The sequence below is a fragment of the Thamnophis sirtalis genome, unplaced genomic scaffold (assembly GCF_051295495.1).
Source record: "Thamnophis sirtalis isolate CommonGarterSnake01/CBP01778 unplaced genomic scaffold, rThaSir2_p1.2 scaffold_9, whole genome shotgun sequence".
NCBI lineage: Eukaryota > Metazoa > Chordata > Lepidosauria > Squamata > Natricidae > Thamnophis > Thamnophis sirtalis.
In genome coordinates this window covers 25,688,783-25,707,300 of record NW_028261389.1, presented here as the reverse complement: position 1 = coordinate 25,707,300, position 18,518 = coordinate 25,688,783, and the positions used below count along the sequence as shown (strand labels likewise).

The 18,518-nt window shown below is 37.3% G+C and overlaps 1 protein-coding gene across 1 annotated transcript in view; it reads left to right on the top strand.

Moving 5' to 3' along the window:
- The first annotated feature begins 515 nt into the window (after positions 1–515).
- SYN3 (synapsin III) overlaps positions 516–18,518 on the top strand; it is a 197,091-nt gene continuing 179,088 nt past the window's right edge. The window contains exon 1 of the mRNA XM_087723116.1: positions 516–651. The gene's annotated coding sequence lies outside the window, so the exon portion shown is untranslated. The remainder of the gene's footprint in view (positions 652–18,518) is intronic.

The window sequence follows — 18,518 nt, the reverse complement described above, 5'->3', positions numbered from 1 at the left end:
TCAACAATTTCATTCAACATTTGGAATGTTGAATGAAAATTGAACATTCAAATTTGGAAAGTATTCTGTTCAGAAATTTAATAAAATGATCTTCAAATGTAATCTCCAAACTGAATTTTGGCACAGCTTTGCAAAATAAATGAGATACTGACTGCATTGTTCATGACATCTATCAATTGTCAAACATTTGTAGTTAATGTATACTTTTATACAAAATGAAAGTTTTATAGTGCCACTGAAACAAAACCTCAATATCCATGATTCATTGCTATTACTTAATATCAACAGATCCAGCCTAGCCTATCAGTAGGATGACTGCCTGGATCTATCAGCTGGGGGCTCTTCTAATGCAAAAGTCTTTAAGGAAAAGACTTCTCCTTCCCTTTCCAGCAGGCTGTGTGATATTCTGCCTGCCCACTTGCTGTTTTACTCAATAATTTATCCTACTCCCATGATCATCGAGATATAAGGAGGGGCCTGATTTAACTTACTGCCTGCTTTGAGCCAATCAGGCAGTCAAGATGCAGTAAGGATGCAGGATGACAGTGTACATGGCTAGAGTGCAGCCTGCAAATGTGAAAGAGAAGCAGAGACGTGCAGATTAGAAAAGAAGAAACAGATCCCCGAGGCGGTGCATTGGTGGACTGGAAGGTAAGAGCTGAGGGCGGTTGTCTCAAGGATTAAACAGAACAATGCAGTCAAGTGCACAAGAATCGTTTTAGCCAAAGAATGATTTTTCTGTTACGGGGCTGGCATTTGGGGGGGGGGGGGCGGGAGAGGGGTATGTGGATGCCTCATGCATGCAGCTGACATGTAAATTTATACTGCCTTTGTGTCTTTGTCTGCCTACTTCTGTTCTAAATTGTGAGAAGATAAAGAAGCTGTGTTGTGCCCACCACTGTTTTCACGGTGTTATATGTTGCATCTGTAAAATTAAAATAATAACAATGGGCATGCAAACCAATCTTGATGCTAACAGAATGAGAAACTAGAGGTGTGTGTGTATATATGTCCAATTATGTTTTTTTTCTACATTTGTAACCATTTCTACCCCCAAATTACGAGTCAGGCCTTTCTTTGAAGTATGACTGTATAAACTGAGGGATTTTGTAGACTGAATTAAGAAAAGGAAGAAGGGCAAGAGCCTCAGACTGACAGAGAAAGCTGTAGGTCAGATTTTACAGCCTGATTCCAACTGCTTTTTTTCAGAAGTCTGTCTATTTGCTCTTTGTGGGGTTAGTAGCATAATCCTATGGATTATACTCTTTAGTGTATTCAGCAGGTTAGCCTCAAAGTGAGGTTCCTCTCTTCCTGGCAAGTGACCTGTGCTTAATTTTGCACCCTTATAGTAGAAATCAACCTGGCGAAGCAAAACTAATACTTATTCTTATAAAGATCATCTCCTATGATTAACACAAATTCTAGACGGGAACTCCACTGACGCAAAAATAACAAAGAATTCTGTGTTGTCTTCATGACCAACTAAGGCATTGCAAAAACCCATTCTTCTACTTGGATATGTGTACAATTTAAACTTATGAAAGCCTGACAGCTCCACAGATACCATACAAGAAACACACAGAGTGAACAATGTGAATTAAACGTTGTTAATTCTCTTTTTTTTCTTTTCTTGTTTTAATGTCAGGCAGTATATCTCTAAGGATGAATCCCTGGCATACTGTATATGTCTGACATTGTAGGAATTGGGAAGCCTATTTAGGACACAATGTAGTCTGACAAGATAAGTGCATAAGCTGTATGGGTGTGCTTCAAAACCCATGGAAAGCATGGCAGCAAGTATAAAGTGATGCTTTTTGACTCTTTAAAGTCTGTTCCCAAACTCACTGTTGCTGTTTCAGAAATTTCTGTCAGTTTTGTCATAGTGTTCTGTTATATATATATATATATATATATATATATATATATATATATATATATATATATATATATATATATATATATATATATATATATATATATATATATATATATATATATATATACTTAAAGTCACATATATATATGTTGTATTTGTGCTGATAAATAAATAAATACAACACAAATGTAAGAAAGGCAACAGTAAAAATATTGGGCTTTCTGTCTGGATGGTCTCTTGTGACGAGCCGATGGACAGAGAATGGAAGCAGTTAGCTTCCTCCCATAATTGGGGCATACCAGGGGTTGTGACACTAAATATACCCCGTATGGTATATATGCTGTATTATGATTATTTTAAGGATTTGCAGTGCCCTAGTAAATAGATCAGAACATGAGCAGAAGGAAAGAATAAAGGAAATCATTTCACAATACTACAATTCAGGATTATCTAACAAATTCACGAACAAGAAAACTACTGTAGTTAAAGGAAAGTACTAGTTGCTTAACAATTGGAAATCATTGTTGCATGATGTGGAAATAGCCACTTGTTTAGAACTCTATTAAAAAACTTTTGGTCTATTATCATAGACTTAGTAAGGTCACACCTGAAATACTGCATCCAGTTTTGGTCACCACATTACAAAAAAAGATGCTGAGACTTTGGAAACAGTGCAAAGAAGAACAACTAAGCTCATTAAAGGCCTGGAGATGAAAACATATAAAGAAGAACGATTGCAGGATTTGGGTTTGTCTAGTCTAGAGAAAAGAAAGACTGGAGGGACATGATAGCAGTATTCCAGTATTTGAGCAGCTTCCATAAAGAGGAGGGGGTCAATTTATTTTCTAAAGCATCAGAGAGAAAGATAAGAAACAATAGATGGAAACCAATTAAGGAGAAAAGCAATCTGGAATTAAGGATAAACTTCCTAACAGTGAGAACAATTAACCAGTGGAACAGCTTTGCCTTTAGAAGTTGTGGAAGTTTCATCGCTGGAGGCTTTTAAGAAGAGACCAGACAGTCACTTGTCTGAAATAATATAGGTCTCCTGCTTGAGCAGGGGGCTGGACTGGAAGGTCTCTTCCAGTTCTATTCTGATTGATATCCCAAAGGTGCTTTAAAAAAAAAAACTGGACTTCCTTAGTTTTTTCCTTGAAGATGTTTTGCTTCTCATCCAAGAACCTTTTTCACCAAAAAGTCTTCAAGAAAAAAGAAAGATAGCCCAGTTGCCTTTTGGAAAGCCACTTTGGGGAACAACCATGACCTGTATGACTGAGAATTTCCATAGAAATTTTAGACTATTAGCTATTAATCATGAGAGCCAAAATAAAATGCCCCATGATCCTGTGTATTTTTGCATTAGAGTATGGCAAATATTATCCCAAATGAGATCAAACTGCAATGTAGCTTTAACAAAAAGTCTAATAGCTCAATATTTAAGATTGATATTAATATTTAATAAATATAATATGTGATACACATACAATTGTTGTTTCTGGTCCACCTTTACAACACAAGCCAAAAAGCTTTTTTAATACTTTGTAGGTCCCAGCTTTTTCAATTTTTGCTAGGATCTTCTCAGTGTTCAAGACTGATATTGAAGAATATTAAAGACTAATGTTGAAGAAAAAAATTCAAATTTTACAATGCAGGATTTCATTTAAAAAAGGAAAAAAGTATGTATATGTGCAGAAATGTGTATAATGGTATTTTATAATATGATGCAGTTTGCATTTTGTTCAGCAAAAGCACTTGTATAAAGATATGTTTATTAGAAAAACAGCATAGAAAATGTATATACTATGAGACAAGTATTCAGAGTTTGTGTAAACTTTAAAAAAACCTGAAATGGGGTGAAAATAGGTTGAACTGAAACTAAACATGGAAATATTAGAACTGGAATAAACCAAAACTGACAGATCCTGTTAGGTAGGAGGAATTAGTCAGGGAGCTGTCCATAATACGAACTTTCTACAGTAGAATGTATAGTGTCATCTAGAATATAATAGCTGTTTAGCAGAGTGGTGGTAATTTCATTCCTGTCCATGCAGAAAGTTTATCTTAAATTGTTGTTTACATTCCAACAGTAACCTGTATATGTTCTTTGTTTTGATACCTGCTCACTGTTGTGCAGCTATTTGTATTTGCATTACTCATTAGTAACCACACAGGGAGCCAACGATCACCAAATGTTTTTTCTGTCTTTCTCAGCCTTGGAAAACTTTAAGATTATGTGGACTTCAACTTCCAGAATTCACCAGGCAGCTGGGAGCTGAAGTCCACATATTTTAAAATTACTATTAAGAAATGCTTCCCTAGCAAGATTAAAAACTTCCTCCCAAATTTTCATTTGGGACCAAGTAAGTAACATCAGATTAAATTTAAGTAAATAATGTAAGTGAGTCAGATAGTATGAGGAGTTGAAAGATTTTTCTCATGCTGTACTTGATTTTTCAAAATACATCTTCCTGGTCAGTATAATAGTAGATAGTACTGTAGTGAATTATTTGCTATCTCTATATCTAAGTAGGAGGAAAAGGTCAAGGTTAATCAAAATCCTCCAAGTCCAATACAAGATGAACCCAATATTAACAACTCTAGGTTCAAGCCAGGATCTGTTTTCAGTGCTAAGATTTGGGTCTAATATGTGTCAGATGGTATCAAAGATAGTCACTCACTTAGCATGTAAAGTTAGGTTCAGGGGTGGGATTCAGCCGGTTCGGGCGAACCTGTAGCTCTAATGATCAGCTGAAAGCAAACCGGTTTGCTCCGACCATCAGGTGGACCCGCCTGCCCACTCTTGTGCTTTACTTACCTATATCCTCTCAGGTGATCAGCAAGGCAGAGCGAATTGCCACGCCTCAGCTGGTGTTACTCCCCAAGAAGTAATGTGGAAGCTTGGTAAAACTGTGCATGTGTGGTTAACATGCGAAACATGCTATCACCGAACTGGTTGTTAAACCAGCAGGATCCTACCACTGGACTCAACTTTCTTTCAAGGAGTTCAATCTATTAAATAACACCAGCAAACTTTCAGCTCAGAAAGTTTGAGAAAGGTAAACACCAGCACTTTCCAAATCTGAAAAAGTAATGTCAAAAGCGCAACAGTTATGTCAACACTATCAACACAATCTTTAGCTGCCTAAATTTGATAGTGGGATAGAGTGGAAGATTCAGTGAATCATCTCCATGTATAATTTCATTCCACATTGTATGGAAGATGTCCGAGCAATTTACACATTTTCCTGCATCCTTAACATATTTCTGAGTGGCACATTTACGCATGTCTTAGTTGTAACATCTCTGTTAACTAAGCATTACCTAAAACTATCAGGAATCTTATAAAAATAGCATTCTATAAACCTTTTGTGTTCAGGAGGAAATTTAGCTTTCTACTCTTCTTCAAAATGTGTATTTATTACAAGAATGGTTTCTTACTGCTCAAGTAAAAGTAATCAAGCCAAAAGGAAATACAGAATATTTTGATTTGGTATTGTGTAGCTCAAGAATCATTCCTTCCTCTATAATGAATAGGGGGCAGGACAACCTAGGCAATGTGCCTTGGCAAACAGAAATCAATACTAAGTGCTTTGTGCAATCAGATTCAATAACATGGGGGAGAAAGTGTGAATGACTAACAGTGGGATTTTATTTCTGGTAGTTGCTGTCTTAAGTATCATGTAATCATTCTAAGTGGCAATTCAGCAGAACTTGTGTTTCTAAATAAACTTTCTCCAACTGGGCAACCTCCAGATACATTGGAGCTGTAACCTGTAGAATTCCCACAACCAACGAACTGGCTGGGAAATTAATGAGTGGCAGAATGGAAAAACCTGTTCAAAATATTTATGTCAGCTCAAGTAATATAGAGCTTGTGGGATTTCACAGAAGACATCAAATTCATTGAACATGGCAAAATACTATCCAAACTTTGTACAAACTTTTAGGATTTTTAGTGGATGGGTTTTGGATTTTCTAATCAATCTAGGGTTGAAGAATTGTGCTTAACACTGCTATAGAGTCAAGGGAGGTAATAGGAAGAAATTTTACTAAGTTAGTATTGCAATATATCTTTAATTGCCTCTTTCAATTGTTCTCTCATATACCAAATTCCAATGAAGTGTTTTACTGTTGATGGAAAATATGTAAATAAGATTAAATGATATGGTATTGTAACACCTGCAGTCAAAGGGATGTTAAAGCAGGAGACAGAAATTAGAAAGCAATTCCCCCTACTTTCTGATAAGTGTGAGCATTATAATACTTTGTTACAAAGCAAGACGGATGAGCTTATTAGACTTAATATTGCTTATCTGATCATATAGGAGTACTATTTGACACACACACACAAACACACACAGACACACAGACACAGACACACACAGACACACAGACACACAGACACACACACACACACACATATATATATATAATCATGATTCTCCTGGAACCATATATATATAGAACCAACTATATATATATGGAACCAACTATATATATATAGTTCCAGGAGAATCATGATTAATACACCATTGATAATTATGGGATTTTACAGCTTTCAGAAACCTAAAGAGGCATTAAAGAAGTAGACGGGGCCATCAACAGCTATTAATTCTGATAGCTTTGTGTACTTTTAGTAACAATGGCAGCATACCTTAAATTAAAAAATTAGGAATCAACAATGAAAAAAGGCCACTAATTTTTCATCCTACTTGCAAGAACATAAAGAAACCACCTACATTGGTGTCTCCATTGACTTTAAGTGAATTTGAATAGTTGGAAGGGACCTCGGAGGTCTTCTAGTCTAACCCACTGCTTAAGCACCTATACCATTTTAGATAAATGGTTGTCCACTCTTTTCTTAAAAGCTTCCAGTGTTGGAGCACCCACGGCTTCTGAAGACAAACTGTACCACTGATTGATTGTTCTCACTGTCAGGACATTTCTTCTTAGTTCTAGGTTGTTTCTCTCTTTGTTCAGTTTCCATCCATTGCTTCTTGTCTTGCCTTCTAGGGCTTTGCACAATACATTGATCCCTTCTTCTTTGTGGCAGCCCCTCAAATATTGGAACACTGATACCATATTTTTTCTGCTTTTCTCTCAGTTGGCTTACTTTTTTAACAGATTTTTTTTAATTCTTTTAATCTGTAGTTTTTCCTATTGCTCCAACTATTATTTTATATTATATATCACATTCAGAAGACTATTGTTTAGAATATCCTAAATGAGATAAAAATAAATAACTCATAAGAAGCAGAAAATTACTTAAACATATAGATTTAAATCTGGAAAATATATGAATTAAAATAGGTTGGGTATTAATAAACTGTGCTGCAATCTTCCATATTTTGTCATAATTGACAGTAAATCCCATTGAGCATACTAGAGCTTATTCCTGTGTAAACAAGAAGAGATTTGTGCATATTTGTAAAAAAAAACAATAATATAAACATCTTGCATATTTTTTCTTCACAGACTTTTTTATGTGCCCCTATGAAAACATTTAAATAATATTGAAATGCTTCTTCTGCATCACTTCCATTAACTAGGAAGAGATTTGCATTAAAAAGGAACATCAAATAAGTTTAAGCAAGCAATTAGAGAAATACTTTCTCAACTCTTGAATTCCACAATGATATCACCTGTAGAGCAGAGATGCTATTTTAGGAATTAAATGAAATTATCTTTGCTCAAGGAATAAGTAGGATGCATGCCCTTCTAATATGTACTTCAGTTTCCACTTTTCACCATCCTTTGTCATCTCTTTAATTTTACTGTTTAGATTAAAAACTTCTTCCAAAGAATTGTTATCTTCCTATATAAACCAGTATATGAGTAATAGCAGTACATAAAAGAATAGGTATCAAATTATTTTTGTGATAACAATTAATGTGGTTTTTCTGATATCATTATTTTAAATGTGGTTTTTATAAAAAGGAAATTATGTATTTCAATGTCCAATTATTTTTGTACTTCTGCTTTGCTTTCTTCACTCAGAATGCTTGCAGAGCATTAAAAAACCTTAAAATGGTGGATGCAACCCCCCAATTAAAGCCACACCCCTTTTAAATATGCATCCACTACTCATAAAAGGGGTGGGGCTTCCATTACACACAATTTCATCTATCAACTAAATGCTTTTATTTCTCTCAGGGAAAACTCCTCTGTTCATCTCTTGCATTTTAAGGCATTTTCTCCTCAAGAAGATGCTTCTTCCATCATTTTTATTTGTATATCATACAAAATCTGTTAAAAAGATAAAACTGAAATAATTATATAAAATTATAGATAATACAGAATTATACATAATGTTAAGGCTATGCTAGGAATGTTAGAACTTCACAAATCAGGAATGTCTCTAAAAATATTTTTCACCAATAAGATCAGTTATATTAAATCATATATCATTTTTTGTAGTTGACAGAAGCCAATATTCATAACATTATTTGTAGAAGTCATGGTTACAACTTCCACTGTGTTGTGCATAAAGTTTATTATGTAACTGATATAAGGATGATGTCTTTGTGAGAGAATCAAAACATGATGTTCTTCTTCTACATATCAGCCTCAGTATGAACAATGAGTTGAATCAAATGAAAATAGGCTGTTATATCACTAACATTGCATTGCTACTTTCTCTTGGAAAATTTATCAAAGATAAACTGATAAAGAATTCAGCAGCAATTGTAGCTTGGTCATGAGATAAGAAATTTATTACTGGCTGGCTGCATCTATTATTTACCTCTTCCCTGGCATAAGCATTACAAGTAAAACAGGCAAGTTGCCAATGGTCCCTAGGAAACAATGTCATTACCAACCTACTTTTGTTCGTGAAATCCAAGGTCATTATCTCTATTAATTGCTGAACTGAAGGTTTAACTAAACATTGTTGCTGTAGGCTGCAGTGACATCAAATCTGTAGTTACAAGTAGTATACAAAGCAGTACTAATTATGGGATCTACTTAGGAATTAGGAATTATGTCATTGCTTGTAAACTATGTGGTTTAGTTACTCTACACATGCTCAAGATCATGAAAATGTAATGCCTTTCAAGATAAGATGGAAAAGGTGCTACTGAATTTTTATTTTATTTTTGATCACCATATACTAACGTGGTTCTTCTCCTACAACTTAATACCTTGATCTCAGTGTTTTTCATCCTTGGCAGTTTTAATAGCAATAGCAATAGCAATAGCAGTAGACTTATATACCGCTTCATAGGCCTTTCAGGCCTCTCTAAGCGGTTTACAGAGAGTCAGCATATTGCCCCCAACAATCTGGGTCCTCATTTTACCCACCTCGGAAGGATGGAAGGCTGAGTCAACCCTGAGCCGGTGAGATTTGAACCGCTGACCTGCTGATCTAGCAGTAGCCTGCAGTGCTGCATTTAACCACTGCGCCACCTTGGCTCTAAGATATATGGACCAACTCTTAGAATTCCCTAGCAGGCATGTTGCCTGGGAAATTCTGTGAACTGAAATCCACACTTCTTTAGGTTGTCCTGGTCAAGAAAAACTGCTCTATGTTTTCTCAAGCCAGCTCAATCAATGTTATAGAAAACCCAAGTACTAAATGGAATGTGAAGTTCCAAGCTTCAGAGAGATTATCTCTGCATTCAGCATTGTTTCCTTCTCTATCTAAGCATTTGGGGGCCACATTTAAAGCCCAAGAGTATGGTGTCATTATATGTGCTAAAGCAATGACAAAAATAGTGCCATCAGGCACATATGTGGGCATAATTCAGTCAAGGAAGGTAGGTGGAAAGAATTACTTTCCCTTAAGGAAGAGAAAGGAAAGTGTACTGTTTCAAGTTACAGAACGTGGGATGTTATAATTTTGAATATTCTGAATATTCTCAACTCTAGGTGCATTCAATGTCCTTGAAATATACATGTTGAGCAGGTAAATCAGGGGTGTCAAACTCGTGTTGTCATGGCAGCATTATGTGATATATCAGGACTTTTTCCTCCTTTGCTAAACTAGGCAGGGACATGGCCAGCACATGACGCATCCAGCCCGCAGCCCTGATGTAAATGATGAGGTAATATAGTTTTCTCCCTAATATACAATCTACTGCATTTATTGAATGGAGCTGTTTCATGTTTTTATTGTTAATATACAAGGGCAATGATTATAACATCCATTTCACAGTAGTGAAATTCATAATTTTACTATCCTCTTATGGTTTCTATCTGTGGTGGTTACATGGTTCAGTGTGTATGAAAGTACTTCAGCAAGGATACCTGTAACTTTTACTCACATAAGATCTGGTTATTTATCTACCATAAAGGATACATAAGCTACCATGTCAAGGGCACAGCACCATTCATTCATCCACATCAGTTAATGTCTTCATATCCCACTCGTACATATTCACCCATAATTTTGTCTGTCTGTCTCCCAGTGATTCTTAACAGACCACTCAGGGAATCAACATCTCCTTTCCCCCAATCTACAAATAATCAGTTTGCAAATTTGGTATGTCCCATTGTGGGAAAAGAACCACTTTAAACATTAGTGGGAGAAGGAAGGCAGGTAGAAACCTACTTTCCTAACTCACTGAGCAATAGAATAGAAAGAGTCAGGGTTTTTTTTCCAATGCCTTCCTTGCCTGCTTTTAGTTTATGAGACTGTTACTTCAGGATCCTACCTTCTGTTTTTGGTGTCTACCACATATGCATACTGCACACCCTTGTCTCTTGCGTCTTCTCTTGTTAGATTGTAGGTGTCTACAGTAAGGCTGATTTTTTCTGCCTACTTCATGTATATAATATAAATAAACTTTTTGGTTAAACTCTCCAAACCTGCTTCACTAATTTTCTCTCCAGAAGACCATGTTCAGATTTTTTTTTCCTTAGGATTTCTGTTCAAGATTTCTAGATACCTGCTGAAGACTACTGCTTTCCCAATGCTATTAGCAGCTGGAGGCCAGCAATCTGATCCCCATTTACTCAGCCAATCAGCTGATCAGTTAGGGATGGAAAATTGGCAGGGTACATTTACCCACCCTGTTTATTGCTGAAGCTTCTACCTCTTTTAACTCTTCTATCACTAAATCATTATGTTTATGTAGTTTAAGGATTAATTCTATAATAAAGAGTTGTTGTTGTTGTTATTGTTGTTGTTGTTAGTTGCAAACTCGTGTCTGACCCATCACAACCTCATGGACAACATTCCTCCAGGCCATCCTGCCCTTTACCATCCTCTGGAGTTCATTTAAACTCATGCCTACTGCTTCGGTGACTCCACCCAGCCACCGTATTCTCTGCTGTTCCCTTCTTCTTTTGCCCTCCATCTTTCTCAGCATTAGGCTCTTCTCCAGTGAGTCTTTCCTTCTCATTAGGTGGCCAAAGTATGTGAGTTTCATCTTCAGGATTTAGCCTTCCAAAGAGCACTCAGGGTTGATCTCCTCTAGGACTGACCAGTTTGATCACCTTGCAGTCCAAGGGACTCACAGGAGTCTTCTCTAGCACCATACTTCAAAGGCCTCAATTCTTTGGTGCTCAGCCTTTCTTATGGTCCAACTTTCACAGCCATACATTGCAACTGGAAAAAACCATAGCCTTGACTGTGCACACTTTTGTTGGCAGGGTGGTGTAACAAAGAATACAAAGCTACATAAAAATCCAGCTCCACTCTTATCTATTTTGCCATTTGTCACCTATCTGAACAAAAAGCAGTGAATCTGTAGTCATGCTGCTTTCCATCCTGGCCTTAATTCTCCAAGCACCATAGGATGGTCTCTAAGGGACATTTTCCCATTCTCCCTCTTTTGCAAATTTGAGAGAGAGAAAACCCCTGATGAGCAAATGTAAACAGTTTTACTACCTGTGGTAATAACCGAAAAAAGTACATCTTGTACTTTTCAAGATTCCAAGTCCAAGATTCAGGACTGCTCCAATTGAACCAGTAGAATGTCAGCCTCAAGAGACACCAACAGGAATCATCTGAGACCCAGGCACCATATGAACCACTGGATAAGTCAGATGGTGACTAAGGGCTGTAAGACTTCAGATTTGGCAAATAAAGTGGAAATCAGAAAAAAGTGCTCAGTGTGGTTTCTTAAAGTCAGCTGGCTGCAACTTGATTTAAGAGGCAACCCTGAGCCCTATTTCTCTAATGAAAACAACTATCTGGTCTCCTGATCATGATTCCAGATCTTTAAACTAGCTAACAAACCTGACTTGGCTCTCTGAACATAGGGCTGGATTTGACTTCTCTTCTACATGTTCATATTGAAAGGTAAACCATCAGGATTTTGATTTACATTTCCTTCCTTATCCAGTGTCATCTACAGTATGTAGCCTTAACTATATTGCTATTTTCACCTAGCAATTGAGTGTATGAGTTTGAAACCTGAAACAGGATGCATTATGGGGACAGGAATAATTTTGAATAATGTCAAGTTACAGACCCAATTGATGTCATGACCCAGGTTCTAGACTCAGATTCCGAATCTAAAGAAGCTGTTCCAGCTGAGTCTGTGGAATGTTAGCCCCATGAAGTAGAAAGCCAGACATCACATGCGACTGATCAATCAATCACAGGCACCACCTGAGCAGCTGGAATTGTCAGGTGAAGATAATGTAAAATCTCATTCCTCCCACCAGCCAAATAAAAAGGAACAGAACAACCAAAATCTACAAAGGTCCCTTTTAATTCTGTTTTGTTCTGTGGTACTCACTAGCCAAAAGAGCAAACAGTACAGTGGTAATTGTAGCCTACATAAGAATATGTATTTCTGTTCTCTTTGCTGGAAACATTGTAATATGCTGCTCACGTGTGACATTCATGTGCGGATTCTGCTTCTTGGACTTCTGACCTTTGGTCAGACAACCTTGCCTGACAACTTTGACCTGGCCCTGAAACTTAGACCTGAGTCTAGATCACGGGTGTCAAACTTTCTGCATCATGTTGCTGTCCTAGTTGACAGGTCCAAGGAACCAAGGAATCTACTTTTTTTCGCTACCGGTTCTCAAATGTGAGTGCGTGCACGTGCATGCTCACATTTGCAAAGTGGTAGCAAAGGTAAGTAGATTTCACCCCTACACTCAAAAATAACATATGGTCACAATTGAAAAGTGATTTGTGTATTTCTAGTCAACGTAAACACATTAGTGAATATTGGGGTTTTACCAATATTTCAAAATTATACCATCTGTAACCTTAAATAATACATTCTGGATCATTCCTCCCTTACTTTCTCCCCTAAACAAACCTCTTCCTTAACTGGAAGCAGTCTTTCCACCATTTCCCTTGAATGAATTATGTCCACATGGTTGTCTAATGGCATTGGTTTTGTCCTTGCTTTGGTACCAAGCACATAGAAATACACCTACATTGATCATCTCTTTAATAAAAGGATGGATGGGCACAGGACAGCCTCCTCTTGGGTGCCTAAATGTGGCTCCAATGCTTAGATGGCATTGGAAACAATGCGGCATGCAGAGATAATCCCTCTGAAGCTTGGAAACATTTAATATAGTACTCAGGTTTCCTGTAAAATTGATTGAGCTGGCTTGAGACAGCATAGAGCAGTGTTGAATCCCGTTGACTGCCTGAACAAATTCCTACAGTTTTCTTGGCAAAATTTCAGAAGTGGTTTAATATTACTTGCTTGAAAAGATTGAGAGAATGATTGGCCCAAGGTCACCCAGCTGGCCTTGTGCTTAAGGCAGGGTTGGAAGTCATGGTTTCCTGGTTTCTAGTCCTGTGCCTTAACCAAAACAAACCAACTCTCTTACACTCCTTATCCTGACTCTATTTATTGGAGTTATCCATTTACAAAGAATCCACACAAAAGGTGCCTCCCACTTCATTCCATAAATGCAATATGGATGATGCCAGTAACATGGGCTGCAGATGAATTATCCATAAATGCTTAACTTTTGTCTATTTTCTATTTTGATTTTTTGCTGTACATACCGGTAGCTGGACTGCCCACTATTAAATGAAATGATAGCAATCCAACTCACGAACCTGTGAAAAGTCAGTATGTATTGATTTGGTATCAAATCAAGCTGGACAGTTCTTTTATTTCAAGTATAGGAAATGTCATTGGGCTTTTTCATTCAATGATGGCATGTAGAGTAATATCATGTATGAAAAATAACAGATAAAAATTATAGAAAAGGGATGCTGAAAGATTTTTCTTAATAAAAATAAAGTAATGCCCAAACTTTGTGAGCATGTCCTCGCTCCCTCCTGCTCTCTCTAGTTTTGTCAATCTCAACTACTTTGCTTTGCAAAATAATAACAAATTTCAGATTTAGCAGCTGGTCTAAAGAGGTCCGCTTTTGTATTTATCATCGAGGTAGAACTGAAGTCCTTGCCAATAGTTAAACTCACATTGTTTTGGCCAGTTCAACATTTCTACAAATACAATTTCATACTATGCAGTTATATAATTCATTTTTGCATTTACATAGCAGTGGTGGAATTCAAAAAAATTTCAACCAGTTCTGTGGGCATGGATTGGTGGGCTTGGATTGGTGGGTGTGGCAGGGGAAGGATATTGTAAAATCTCAATTCCCTCCCCACTCAAGGGAAGATTACTGCAAAATCCCCATTTCCTCCCAATTAGTTGGGACTCAGGAGGCAGAGAATAGAAGGGACAGAAACAGTCAGAAGTGGTATTTACTGGTTCTCCAAACTACTCAAAATTTCAGGTACCGGTTCTTCAGAACTGGTCAGAACTTGCTGAATACCACCTCTGTTACATAGGTCAGTGCATGTCTAATCTATTGATTATAATATACAATAAATGATTCTTCCTTTTCATACCATTTAATTACTTAGACAGAAGAGAATAATTAGCCATTCAGTAGTGAATTATAGGCAGGAGCAACCTGAAAAATATTGTCCGTTGTGCAGCTGAGCTTTTGCTTTCCTCTACAATGAGATTGTAAATCCAAATAGAAAAAAGAAAGAAGGGGCTAGGGTCCAGGAGCACAGCAATATAATTTGAAAAACACTTAGGAAGATAAAAAGGAAGAACGCACCATAATCAAAAAGGTTAGAAAATATAGACCCTGCCAACACATCTCTCTTTGTCATTTACAAGCTAGCTGAATTGCCCAGTAGTATGCAACATTTTGTGTTACTGTCGTCTCATGAATAGTCAGGGGTCTATCCAGGTCAGTGGTTCCTTTAAGTCATAGGCATAAACTTTTGCAACCTTTCTTTGGACAATCACAGATCAAGCACCATTTTGCGGAAAGTAATTATTTTTTTAAACTGGTCATCAATAATTCTGAAAATACCTAATCAGCTAACTCCTAAGTGTAAAGTGTTTCTAAAAATAAGAAAGTTTTGATGAGCAACATTACTCCTGTTTTGTCCTCATCAGACCCTAGAAAAGTTGCCCTATTATCTATCAATCACTATTGGAGATTAGAAAATCCTAGATTTCAGCCCTGAAGTCCAGCTCTAGCTAAAGCTGGCAAGGTTGGAACTAAGAAGAAGTTTCCAAGAGAATACTTGTAGTGGTATAATCACTAACAAGCTCAGGAATTAAAGACACTAAGCTTGTCTCTGGAAACATGACAGCTAGAATTTGAGACCTGAACATAGTGTGATGGGTGAACTCCTGCCCTTGCCCCAGCTCCTACCTGCCTGAAAGTTCAAAACCGTGCAAATGTGAATAGATAAATAGGTACCAGTTTGGCAGGAAGGTAACAGCATTCCATGTGCCTTCATGTAGACCATGTTTTCCCAAAAATATGACCTACTCCAAAAGTAAGCCCTAGCTTGATTTTTACATGTGCACCTAATATAAGCCCTACCCCCAAAATAAGCTGATATTAAGACCCCACCCACTCCAGGGTGCACGGGTAAAAATTAAGCTAGGTTAGGGATTGGGGGGAGCTGCCCTACAACTTACCTTCGGGCAGTTGCAGTCAGGCTTCACACACCTCGGCCCATTTCTTCTGCAGCCAGCAAGGGTTTCCTGAAGATCTCTTTAGCCAATAACAGAGCTCCGGATCCAACTGGAGCTGTTATCAGCTACAGAGCCCTTCAGGAAACCCTTGCTGGCCTTGCCAGCTGAAGAAGTTCCTGAAGGTCTCTGACAGCGGAAATGAGACTGGGGATGATGCACGCAAGCGAGATGAATCAGTGGACAACATCCCCCCAAAAATAAGACCAGGTGTCTTTTTTTTGGAGGCAAAAAATATAAGACAGGGTCATATTTGGGGGAAAACACAGTGGTCATGCAGGCTTCATGACCACAGAAATGTCTTCAGAAGATGCTGACTCCCTCAGCTAACAAATGGAGATGAGCACCATCCCCTAGAGTTAGACACAATTAGACAGGAGAAACCTTTAGCCTTAACCAAAGAAAGGTGAACCACATCAGGGCCAGTAGGAAGTATTGACAACAGAGAAACTGTGTTTTATTCTGTACCTAGCATTTGCCTTAGAAGGTTCAGAAAACAGTGATAGTGGAAAGAAGAAAAATACTTTTTTGAAGGAAAAAGGATAGAATCTTGCAAAGAAGACATTTCTTTGAGTATAAGAGAGGTCAGGTGTAGAGCAGAAAACAAAGCAAGGCAAGGCACATCATGTTCCTTTTGGTTAGAAGAGTGTACTTTGATTGTGATATGAATGTAACTGGAACAAGAGCAGATAGAAGGAAGAAAAATTATTGTTGGCTGATCTGTCACTCAGCTTCAACCTATGGCTGTGGATTTTCTTATACAAGGAGTCTTTTATACCTCCCGATTTTCCAGGGAGAAGATAACAAATGTGAAAAACAGATCCACTTGTCATGAATCTTTAGGATATGGGAATGAAGATGAAGATCTTAGTTATCTTTGTAGTCTGATATGTATGAATGCACATGTATATTAGCAATGCAGCATTAAGAAAGAACATGGAGAATTTTCAATAGATTTCATTAAATTGTTTCATGTAATACAGCGGCCCACAACCTTTCTGACTAGGCAGCCTGGTGGGGGAAGGAGAGGGGATGGTTCTGTGTGAGTGGTAGGCACAAGTGCTTGCAGCTCGTGCAAATAGAACTTACGTGTGAGCACGTGTGCCCACCACTCACACAAATGAAGCTTTGCATAAGTGGTTCCAAACAGGTTATGGCCTGGTAATGGGTCACGGCCAAGGAAGGGTTGGGGGACTCCGAATGTAATATGTAAGAATTGCTTTTGATTCAGCTCTCACATTAAATGTCATAGTAAGATAGCAGGGAGAGGTTAGATCAGTGGTAGTCAACCTGGTCCCTACCACCCACTAGTGGGCGTTCCAGCTTTCATGGTGGGTCGTAGGGGTTTGCTGTAACTCTGCTTTATAAATTTTATAAAGTAAATTTACTTCCCTACTTTATAAATTACCATTACTGTGGAACTGGTGGGCGGTTAGAAAATTTTACTACTAACAGAGATACAAAAGTGGGCGGTAGGTATAAAAAGGTTGACTACCCCTGGGTTAGATAATGAATTAGAAGAGAAAGGTATTGGAACTCTTTTGTACAAGTCAAGGTTTACTAACAGGCTCACTGAGGAATTTTGCCAGAAGAAAAATGAGTTGGCAAATATTGTACATTGAAAGTGTTACCCAAGTGCTGCATAAATTGGGTCATGGTTTTGTATAATATACTCTAACATACTTTGTTGAAGTTCTAGTATATTTGATTTTTTAAAATTCTCCCTATAAATAGAAAACTACTATAGCATAAAAGAAGCCAGAGAAGATCCTTCTTTCCATGTGCACTGGGTGTCTTCCCATCCTTTGGGGGGGGGGGCGGACATTATTTGTTGAATAAAGCAGTGAAGTCTACTCTCTCTTCATCTGAATTCTACCATACCATTCTGCTGCATAAGTAGACCAGGCCATATAACACAAGACAAAAATATAGCTTATTACAGGCAAACTTTGAAGTTTGTAAAGTGGGTGAATAGAAGCGAAATGTTTTAATTTTAAACACTCTTATCCAGAATTTACATTATTGGGAAGGGAAAGTAATGTTAACTTGTACATTCATTTTTACTTTGTAATTGAGACATGTCTGCGAGGTCAGATGAGTTAGTGGAGGGGGGTGGGTCATAGTGGAAGACAAGATATGAGATTTCAGTGTGGTTTTTAAAAAAACAGGCTAGTTTCTATATTTCAATTCAAAACATTAAAGAAATTCTCCAAGGATGTGCTATGAAATATTGCCTGACTTAACCCCAGCAATGTTAATAATTCAGCCAAAGCTTTCAATAATGAGGTTGTATTTGTACTCCCCTTAGGCTCCTTTTTATTTTATGCATTAAAATTCCTTTATTGCTTCAAAATAAAAGCCCCATAGAGATTACAAATTGTAGCCTTTTTTTTTCATTTTGCCTTCTGAGAATTTCAGTTTAGAAAAATGATTCACAGAGGACTAATGGAGGGGGCAGTAAGGGAAAGAAAAACCTGAAACTTTGGCTTTTAAAAATATTTGTAGCAGTAATAACAGTACTAATTCTCAATTTGTGATCAAAAAATCTGAGAATAGGGAAGAAGAAAAGGGTATAATAGTTTTTTAAAAAATGGTAAACAAGCAGTGAATATAATAAAGGAGAATATAAACACCATCTGTTTTGGGATACCTATTTGGAAAACATATTGCGGTAAGATTATATTTATTTGGAATGATCCAAATTC